The sequence below is a fragment of the Magallana gigas genome, chromosome 8 (assembly GCF_963853765.1).
Source record: "Magallana gigas chromosome 8, xbMagGiga1.1, whole genome shotgun sequence".
Lineage (NCBI taxonomy): Eukaryota > Metazoa > Mollusca > Bivalvia > Ostreida > Ostreidae > Magallana > Magallana gigas.
The window spans coordinates 44008844-44020241 of NC_088860.1; the positions used below are offsets into that span (position 1 = coordinate 44008844).

General features: G+C 33.3%; 1 long non-coding RNA gene across 1 annotated transcript; it reads left to right on the forward strand.

Annotated features, from left to right (window-relative positions):
- The first annotated feature begins 2247 nt into the window (after window positions 1–2247).
- On the forward strand, window positions 2248–10880 carry LOC136270690 (uncharacterized). The gene is made up of 3 exons (XR_010708520.1): window positions 2248–3730; window positions 7773–7861; window positions 9415–10880. It is a non-coding gene; the product is annotated as an uncharacterized lncRNA (long non-coding RNA).
- Window positions 10881–11398: the final 518 nt, after the last annotated feature.

The following is an 11398-nucleotide window of genomic DNA, read 5'->3' on the forward strand; positions in this document are numbered from 1 at the left end:
CTGACTTTTTTTAACGCTATTTCTCGTGAACTACTGATTGACCGATTTGCATGAAATTTACAGGACGTATTGAGCATCGAACGTACTTGATATTATAAATTTTTCGCTGACGACGTCAATTCCGGTTCAATTTGGGGATTTAGTAAATTTTGAAGGATCATTTTGTCCACGTAACTTCTCAAAAACCTGTTGCGATAGAAACGTGAAACTTTCAGGAATAATAGATGAATGTCTGTAGATGATCCTATTTATTTGATGTTTTGAATATGCACAAGGCGGCAAATCCGCCAGAGCTAAAAAAAAAAATGGCACCAAATTTTTTCTCGTACATTTTCGGCCCTAGCTTTTGATGTATAAATATTTTGTTAAGACACCTAATGCAAAAGATTCACTAGGGCTTTCCTTCGATAACAGGAAAAACGGTCTGGCCCCTCAAATTAGGGGCCAAGAGGGCTCTTAAGTAATTTTGCAATAACTCTTTACCAAAAATTAATTTGATTTCAATTATAGAAGCAAGAATGTTCATTGTACAGTTGTTTACTTATACAGTACCATACCTAAGTCATAGGTTACGTAATCAGGGGTTTCAACGGACCAGAAATTTATCTAAACCTTTGATCATTAATATCTGAAAAAGGAGAAACATTTTGAAAAGCAACGTACAACAAAAGTTGCTCGGAATAATGTTCTCAACAATGTGCTACCTAAATGATTTTTGATGGTGGCTCCAGCAAGGATTTTGAGAGTCGACCTCTAAAACACATTTGTTCAGATATCTCGAGAACGGTTAACAATTCATGAACACTTGCTGAACAAAATATGTTTATATTTGCAAGACCTTTCGTTTAATATCAAGAAAAAGGTGCTGAATCCTCAAATTAGGGGCCAGGAGCGCTACACAGTCTTTGTATAATAATTCTTTCCTGAGCAATTATTTCATACCAATAATTAAGCAAATACAAATAAGTTTTTAAGCTGAATCTAACGTTAAAATCCGTTTAAGCTCTACAGAGATATCGGGGTTTTAAAATTAATTGTTCAGGAAATTTTGATTCCGCATTCTTGGTTCAGAAAATAGTGTTATGTTCAAAGTTTACCAAACTCGTACCAAAAATAATTCGATAATAGTTAAATCGTATTTAAACACATTCGGATTTGTACTTGCTAAGTCGTTCTTGAAATCAGCAAGATGTTTGTTAATTTAAACTCAAAATTAATTGGATTTTGTAAGCTCATACCAAGAATATTTCGATTTATTCATTTTGTTTTACTTACTTATGTTGATTGGTTTAAGGACAACTGCTTCTTAGAGGAACTTCTAGCTTTACTTTCGACATTAACTGAAGACCCACCAGTTGCTCTGCAACGAGCTTTGCTCTAGTTTCTTCTTCTTTTTGTATAAAAACTTAGTATATTGAGCCATTTTTACGTAACATTTTGCATAAAATAGTATAGCCTGGTTTACTATTGATGCTTTTACTAGGTAAGGCGCGGATCGAAAACTAATCTTTAGGGTGGATCGCTACTAAGCATGTTCATTGTTGCAACAGCAGAAAAATCCCTATATTTTCTATTGTCACATTTTTTCTAGAACTCATTTTATCCACCAATTAATGAAGATAAAGTTTAAAATCAATAATCGTACGCGTCTGGATTTTATATTTGATTACAAGTACCTAGATTCTATGAAATAGACTATAAACATGAGGCACGATTTTAACTGCAAAACTGAAAGTGTGAAATAAAACCACATGGTCTACATTTGAATAACATTAACATTCTCAGGAGTGATCAATTAATAAAAGCATTTGGTCGCCGTATTAGTTTCGGTCGATTCTTAACTGCCACTGGGGTATATACACCAGCCGGGAAGGTTACGGTCGGTTGATTTGGGATCGAGGCATTCAGGTTGGATGGGTAACTGTGTGATAGAATAACACATTGTAGTAATATGTCTGAAAAAGAATAAAGTAAACTACAATCAGTAATTCATCGATGATGGTTTTTTCTTTAAAAAACTTTTTGAGGTATTTTCATTCACAAATAGTGCTAATTTACTTCGCGTATTCATGAATTCAAATCAGCTTTGAACTCCCCCCCCCCCCACCTCCTCCCCTCCTCCCCTCCCCTCCAGTGATAAAGTGATAAAGTTCTTTATGTACGGACATCCATTAAAGCGAAAGAAGACAAATATGTAAAACCAGATTTGTGTTTTTAAATAAATTCTATTATTATGGCTGGAAATTTTCAGTCACAGGTAAACGATTTGTAAAGGAATACAAGGACATTATGTCCCTGGCTTTATGTCTGAAAACAGTGTTACTTAGTGTGTTCGTATTCTTGAATACAACTATAAAATGTGTCCGTAAACTATAAAAAAAAAAACTTAATTATAAAAATGGACTATTGCAAGGCTCGGCTCAATCTTAGAGAAAAGAGATTAAATATTTAGAGAAATTCGCGGAATGTCCGACAGTTAACGTTTATCTGAGGCCCTGTATGTGGGTCTTTGTGATTATATAGGGACAGCGACAGAGGTGACCATCAGGAGGGAGGTGATGGACATGGAGGAGATGATAAAGAAACCTGTACATAACCTACATAATGGCATGAGAATGATGACCAGCGGTAGTAATAGGGAAGGTTTTAGGTTTAAATCTTCTGACATAGACAGGATGTTTTGGTCTACAAATCATAAAGTGGTAACTGACTTATCACAGTCCAGTGTTTATGATCTGTCAAAACATTCCCTCATTCTCATGGAGCACACTGAAACACCACCGGGGTTTGTCAGATTACAGCTTCTGACGACACCACGAGATGAATACATTGCATTTTCTGTTGTTCAATTCAAAGACGGCGTGTACTTATCAAGTGAAAGGTGGAGAAAGATTGCGTTAACTATCATGATGGGAATTAAATCTTTCAACAATGCAAAAAATCATGGTCCTTGTGCTAGCGGTATCACTAGCGGTATAGAAATTGACTACGCAAATTGCCTCCATTGCTCTTACTGGTCACGATTAACCTGTTATTGGAGAAAAAAATGTACTCTGCACAAATGGCCTCCAAACCAGGTGTTTGAGGGCATTCTAAGAAATGGTTGTCATTTTGTGCCCATCGGAAATAAAATGGCAGGCGATGAAAATGAAATGGAATGGAGATTGTCCTTTTCTCAGGCAGAGCAAAAACTTGTTTATTCTATGAATCATACACAGTTCTTGTGTTATGGGCTTTTAAAAATATTTCTAAACGAAGTTGTTAATCGTGGCATAGAAAAACCATTCCTGTGTTCATATTTTGTGAAAACTACTTTGTTCTGGCAGATACAAATAGGACATATCACATGGTCCCAAAACAACCTGTTTGATTGTTTCTGGAAATGTTTCAAGTATCTGTTACATTGTGTAAATCAAATTGTGATGCCAAACTTTTTTATTCCAGAGAACAACATGTTTTCCAGCATATTGTCCACAGTGAGAGGTGTATGTACAAGAGAGAGTCTGTTGGAACAACTGAACGGGTACTACGAAATGGGCGTGACCTGTTTGTTACAAAGTCCAACGGTCAGAAAAATGATTGAACCTGTCAAATGGAACAGCCTTGTCAGAATAGAGCCATTTTTAGGACATATTAAGAGTGCTGCTGAAACAGACGTTTGTATCAGAACGGAAATATATGGGATAAGTCTTCCAGAAAACGACATTTGGAGGAATTATTTTATTCTGTGGTATGTACATGTAGTAGTTTTGTCAAATCAATCATTTACAGAATGTAAGACAGCAATGTTACAGAAATGCACAACAGATGTTTTAGTTGAAACAGCATTTATGTATCTCAATAGTCTTAATATAGAAAATAATTGTACAAATAAGAAAGTTTACAGATCAGACAGACTGATTGGTAACTTGTTGAAGCTGGCAGGTAGAGTGGGTGATGTGTCTTATTTGTTGTACCTTGCTCTGTATTACTATAGAACATGTAGATATAGAGAGGCGCTTCATATTACAGCTCTGGTTAAATCAAGACTCGCACAGCCCTGTATTATGTATAACAGAGTAAACCGATTAAATGTACAATGAATCTGTGGCTGGTTGGTCTCTGTCTAAACGTATGAGAAGAGCGTGGGTACACAATGTACGTATTAAAAGTTATGTTTATTATATTCAGGAACTGGAATTAGAACAGAGAACGTGTAAAGAAAACGGTCAACCGGTTTTGTATATTTCACCCTATGTATTGACATACATGTTAAGTGTGTTATGTAACTACAGACTAGGTAACCGGTCCCAGTGTCTACAGTCACTGACAGACCTGCAGACACTGTTCCTCTATGATGACGGTAGATACGTACCTTTACATCACAGAAACCTTTCCTGGCAGATACTAGGGATCTGTCAGCACGTTGTGGGGGACCTTCAGGGGGCGTTATTGTCTTATCAACAGTCACTGAAAGAGAGACCATGGCACAATATACAGAATGCCACAAAATATAGAATAGCCTTCATTCTTAATCGATTTAATGAAAGAAATTAGCTGTAACCCTCTGGGTTGTTCTTTTTATATTATTGATTGTATTTAAATTAATTCTGCCAAAATTTGCATTTTCGAAATGAACAATAATATTTACAATATAAAATTAATATTTGGCATCGTAGATTGTAAGTTTATTTGCAAGATGTATACAAATGTATAATTGTGTACCCTGTCCCTCTCACCGGCCATTTAATTTAGTAGATTATTTCAAACCAACAAATCCTAATAGTGAGTACCAATTACTGATAAGGACTTTTATGACACTTTTAGATAAATTAAGGCAGATATTATTTTTGTATATGACAAATAATAATGTTGAATAATTCAATATACCGAATGAACTATAATATAACACAATGTTCGGCCTCCTAATGCTGTACAGTTAACTATTCCTCTCCATAGATACAAACATAGATATTTTTATTATGATGTTTTTACCTTTTTCATATAGTATCTAGTTAGAAATTCTAGTAAAAAAATACAAAAAAGCCTGATTTAGAAGATTGATGGCTCAAATCATGAAATGAACAAGAAGGGATTATTTCCTTTCTTGTATCATAACTAATTGTCAGTTATATATGTAATTAGATTTATTTATTGAAAAAAGGAAAATGAATTTTAAATATCCTCTGAATAATTATTACAACTGTAATCCTCTTGATAGAACAGTTTTATGGAATAATGTTTGAAATAAAGGATATAATCTCTATCTTGGCTTATCTATATTCATTATACTTTTCTCATGGGCAGCTGCTTTAACACTATAACATCTGCTGATTATACATTGACAATGAATGATACCTTGGCCAGTTTGAGCATTTATAACATGAGAACAGATGCGTACTATGAAGTGCTGTATAGAACAATATTCACGTTGGCTTTGGTCCAAGATTAAGTACCACCTTGATAGCACCTGTGAAATCTGCAGTCACCATAACTTGACGAGGGGCCTCTTCTTCATTTTTTGCTGGAGTCTGATTCCCGTCTCTTGGAACGAATAACAATTGTGAACTGAAACTGACAATCAAAACTTTATAAAATAATATGAAACAACTTATGTCCAAAAAATATACATATTAAAGCTGTCAATAAATTGTAGAAAAAACATTTTGACCACAAAAACAATAAATCATTTATTGATTCTCTTTAAGGTAAAGATAAAAAAAAATGCATATATTTAGCTGTGTTACATGTAAGTACACATTGGAATTTAAACACTTTTTTACAGCTAAGTAGAATAGTTTCCTACCATAAATATCTCCCAGTAGTCACTGCGATTCCTTCTCGCTGAGGAGAATTTATAGAACTCATTTTGAGTCTTCCAGGTGTATACAAAGTAGTCTTCTGAGCCACAGATCAGATTCTTTGACTTTGGGCTTCACAATGAATAACAACAAAAAAACCTGCGTCGTGATTTACTATGCAATTCAAATGTCATATAAAAAAGAAATTCCTCTCAATCTTTGCCAAAAAAAAATTGCTTAATTTTCATTTTTAAAAATAATGAACAAAAACCGTTTATGGTCAATTTAAAAGTTATCATTAAATCATAATCATATATTCTAAAAATAGATTCAATTTTTTTCCATACCTAAAAATGACGCAAAAATTATATCATAATTCAAATTATTCCTGATCTCTAAAATCAATAGTCTCTCTCTTTTAATTTTCTTATAAATAAATTTTCTGACATTAAAATTTATTACAAATCTTCTCCAAGATAATTAATTAAATAATTAATTAATGTCACTTAACTTTTCATTGATCATTTATTTGTAAGACATTTGATGTTATAGAAATATCCTTGTTTAATGAAAATAGATGTACCTCTGTTGTATAGAAGATACGTTTCCCATCGTACGTTCCCGCTACAGCAAACTTGCCATTGTGACAGAATTTGGCCTTAGTAACGAGACTGTAAACCTCGTTCCACATGGTGAGTTTCTTTTCCGGGATGTTCCATACTCGGAGTGGACCGTCCAAAGAACCACTCAGAAAGTACCGATCATTCTGAAAATAGAGAGAAAAAAATGAGAAATGCTGCATATTACCGAGCAAAATTTGAGTTTTATATTATCAGTAAAAAAATATGCACATGTTTAAAATGTGTTGGATACACTTCATCAAGGGGGGGGGGGATCTGAACATAGGCATATTCAATCTATATGTATAGTTACCTTTGGATGAAATACTATGGCAGTCACAAAATCAATGTGTTAGAATATACAAAGACACTCTCTCCTGGATATGTGCCATAGTCGCAGGGTTTTATCCATCAATTAGAACAACATAAATCTACAAATGTTTCAAAACATTAAGCTAAATTATGCTTGCTGGGTTTCTTTGGTCTCTGGTATATATTTATATTTGTTTTACATTTAAGATTTTGTTCATTCTTTTTTATTGTAGCATGTTATGTATAGTATTCTTTTTTTTTTGCAAATACGTTCGTAACAGGTTTTGTTTATAAAGGTATTAATTAACTTTAATCCAGTATTTTGATTTTTATATTTCGTACTTGCTGTTTTTATAGAGAGAGACTTTAGAAGGCTATTGATCAGCCAAAGAACATAATTCAGGTCCTAATGGATGAATATGATTGAATTCCAATAAGCTTGACTTAAAATTGAAACCACACTTAAAGTGCAATACGTTATTCTTAATATATCTAAGATCCCATCACTGTCACACAATAAATCATGTTTGTGTTTAATGTTAAATAAGAGAAAGAGAGAGAGAGAGAGAGAGAGAGAGAGAGAGAGAGAACTAAACAGAGAAAACCAGACAGAAAATAAAAGTGAAAGAAAGAAAAAGTGAGAATGAAAAAAGAAATTCAGTCTTTTTTCGTTCTTTCTATCAGCGGGAAATTAAATACGGCTGAAACAGAGGAAGTCATTTACTTGGCCGCTACATCAAGTTGCTGGCGGACCTTCAGGAGAAGGACAATGTCCGCAAAAGGAGCTAGGGCACTTTCTACTTTCTGCCCCTCCAACTCTTGAAAACAGGAAATTCAACATATTTTTGGAGAACGTTAGTACATTATCCGTACTCAATATCTCGAAAATCCTCTTCACAAACATTAATTATATTGAAACATTGATAACCCTCATATGATTTAATAACCGCTATTGATTTGAAAGTTTAGGGTCAAGGGTCAATATATTTCAAGTGAATAAGTCTGCAATTTAGGAATAAGTACAATATTCCATCTGCATGAATCACTTATTATTTTGTAGTTCACTCCAACGGATTGACAGAACTAGAGGTGGAGACACTGAAACAGAACCTGTCCACAGCTCACAAAAGTATAGAATATCTCACTGAGGTATGAAACATATAGAATATCTCACTGAGGTAAGAAACAAATAGAATATCTCACTGAGGTAAGAAACATATAGAATAACAACATAAACTTATAAAATTTCACATAGTTTTCTAAATTTTAGAAAAGTTACAGATATAAAACTCTTTCTGTTCATTTGAATTATTGAAATAAATGCTTTATATGAAACTGAATGAAAATATGTAAAAACATGTAATCAGTGAAAATGTGAGTTTGACACTATGAAAAAACTGCTGCATGACTGGGCTTTTAGAAATCTTACAATTTTTGGTGAGGTCACTGTAGTCAAAACACTGGCATTACCCATACTAGTACAGTGTTTATCTGTCCTACCTGATCCAAAAACAAAACAATTTGAAGAAATCCAAAACATAATTTTTGATTTTATCTGCGTTGGTAAAATTGATAAAATCCGCCGAAATATTATGAATAATGACAAGCATAAAGGGGAGTGGGGATTCAAAGTTCCGCTTATTCTTTCTTTTGCAAAAAGTCTTAAACTGACGAGGGTTAAAACATGCTTGGATCCACAATGTAAATCCTCATGGAAAGTTTTAATAGCGGATAAACTCGAAAAGTGGGGATACTCAAATATGGGAACTTCGTAAAGAAGGCTTGTCGACTGCCATGCAAGATTTTTACAATTTTTGGCAAAGCGTAATGTACGCTTGGAGTTAAATTATGCAGCATTCTACCACAGCTCTATCAGAATTCTACCCCAGCCACTTTGGAACAATAATGAAATATTAATTAATAAACAACTTGCTTTTAAATCTTATTGGATCAGAAAGGGGATATTTTTTATCAATGATCTTGTCAATGACGACGGGAATTTTCTTTCATTCAAAAACTTTCAAGACAAATTTAATGTTAATACAATTATTTTTTACTTACAATGGGTTAATATTAGCCATCCAAAAATATTGTAAAGAATTGATAAAGAATGTCCCAAGAGAAGAAATATTTGATGGCAATTTTGAAAAATTAAAAAAGGCGCAAAAGTTATCAACATTTTTTTATCCTATATTTTTATCATCTGTCGGCTCGCCGAAACCCCTGTAAACGTAAAACATAAATGGGAAGAGAGGATGTCTAAGGAAATTGTAGAAAACGCATGGGAACAATATTTTACTATTCCTCATAATGTAACAACGAACACAAAATTGATAAGTTTCCAATTACAAATTTTACATAGAATTCTGTGCACTAACTCTCGTTTATATTTATAGTATTAGATGAAACTAAGGAGTCAATAAGTCAACTTTTTTATGGTTGTCTGCATGCACGAAATATTTGGATTACAATACACGAAAAACTAAAGAACTTGTGCGATATTGATGTATGTTTTAATGAACAAACAGTAATCTTTCGGTGTAACCATGCCAATCCTGTATACATAGAGCACTTAATCTATTGATATTGTTAGCAAGAAGTTTTTTTTTATTCATGATTATACATACATATACATGTATTAACAGATGTCAGTATATTGTACCTTCTACAAAATCATTGTTTGAATACATTAAATGTTTTAGATATGTTGACATCTACTCGTCCCATTCATTAAGCATACGAAAAGAAAATGAGGTCAAGGATAGTTGGCGGATCATCTCAAAAATATTAGTTACTTAAGTTTCCAATTTCATTCAACTTTTTGTGTTAAGATTGTACATGAATAGTTTGTGAATAAATTAAAAAATAATAATAAATAAATCATGGTTCTAAGCAAGCAGTATCAAAAAGAGAAATAGAAACTGACTTCGCTCTTTGTTTCTATTGTTCATATTGGTCACGATTAACCTGCTATTGGAAACAAAGATGTATTCGGCATAACTGGCCTCCAAAACACGTGTTTGATTATATTTTAAGAAATGTTGTCATTTTGTACCCGTTGGATTTAAAATTGCAGGTGATGAAAATGAACTGGAATGGAGATTGAAATTGACACCCCTCAAAAACCATTGTCATCCTCCGCTTCGCGTCGGTTGACAACGCTTTTCTCGGGGTGTCAATTTCAACAGCTACCCTCCCAAACAGGCACGATTTATATAATGTTACGCATTATGGGATAAATGGGTTAAACAAGTTTATTGGAACCTAATATTTAAACGAAAGTAGACAGTCTTTAAAAAACCCAGCATCTCGGTCTATTAATTGGCTGAAAATTTTCAGTAAACGGTACAACTAAATGTACAATGGTAAATCTGACCTAGTGATACATCAAATCTGTGTCTGTGTCTGACATCAATGTTACCGATCGTGCTTTTCACCATAAATCGAAACATACGAGGGTTGTTCGGAAATTATTGAGACAACACAAATATCTCTCTTTCTAAGCGGCGGATTTTAATGAAAATTGGTATGAACATTGAAGAAACATAACCGAATAAATGATCTAAGTAATGCTACAAAAAAATTAATAGTTTGTTTATGACAATACATATACAAGTCTGTGGTCGGGGTAGCCGGCGCAGGCACACACTCGGAGTTAAAAAAAAATTAAACATCTTTATTTTAAGTGTTGTTAGACTTACAATTCTTGATGAAAGAAATCAAATTATGTATGTTCATTTTGCTCTTTATTGTGACTAACTTTTGTGTAAGTTTTACTGGTGTATGACTTAAAATGCAAGAAATGTACTTATATATTTACAAAGCAATTGAAATCTGACTGAGACGGTTCATTGAATTTTGACGTCAAGGCGGCGCAGCGAATACACATGAAATTGGTGTGAACCTCGGAAAAAGACATTTTGGGCCAAGAAGTTGCCTAAATAAAATCTATACGATGGAAAAGGGTGATCAAAAGCTTCAGTAAGTCGAGTTTTTTTTCAACTGATTGTTTAACTAGACTTAAAAACAAAGGGACTAAATACATGTATCATATACTTATTTTTTCACACAAACTGATTTTAACAGTTAAAAGATATATAAAAATTGATTGTAAGAGCAATTTCACAGTAAGTTTACTTTTGGAAAGAAATAACTTGATTTTTTCTCAAAAAATCAAAAATAAAAAATATTTAACTGTTGCAATTTTAAATTAAAAAGAAAAGAAGAAAAAATGAAGATTTTTTTATGTTTTCCTTTCGTTTGTAAGGTGTTCATAAAATAGGGCCAAGGAAAAACTTTTAAGTAACATTGCGATGATTTTGTGGTTGAGCCGGGTCATTGGATGTAGGCAAGTTTGTAAGCTTACCAGGAATAAACAAATGATGTCATCAACTTCAACATTTATACGATAATAAAGGACATCCTGGTTTATATCCTGGTGAAATTTCAATAATTTATCTTATTACACAAGGAAATTAGAGTAAATGTCACAATAATTTCCGAACAACCTTCGTAGTGGAAACTTTACCTCCATAAAGGCGGTTGGACATAATCAAAAGAATATATAATTGTACAAAGTGCAAATCACGGAATGTCTGACAATTGCGATATGTCTGAGGCCCTGTACGTGGGTCTGTGTGATTATATAGGGACACCGACAGAAGTGACCGCCAGGAGGGAGGTGAT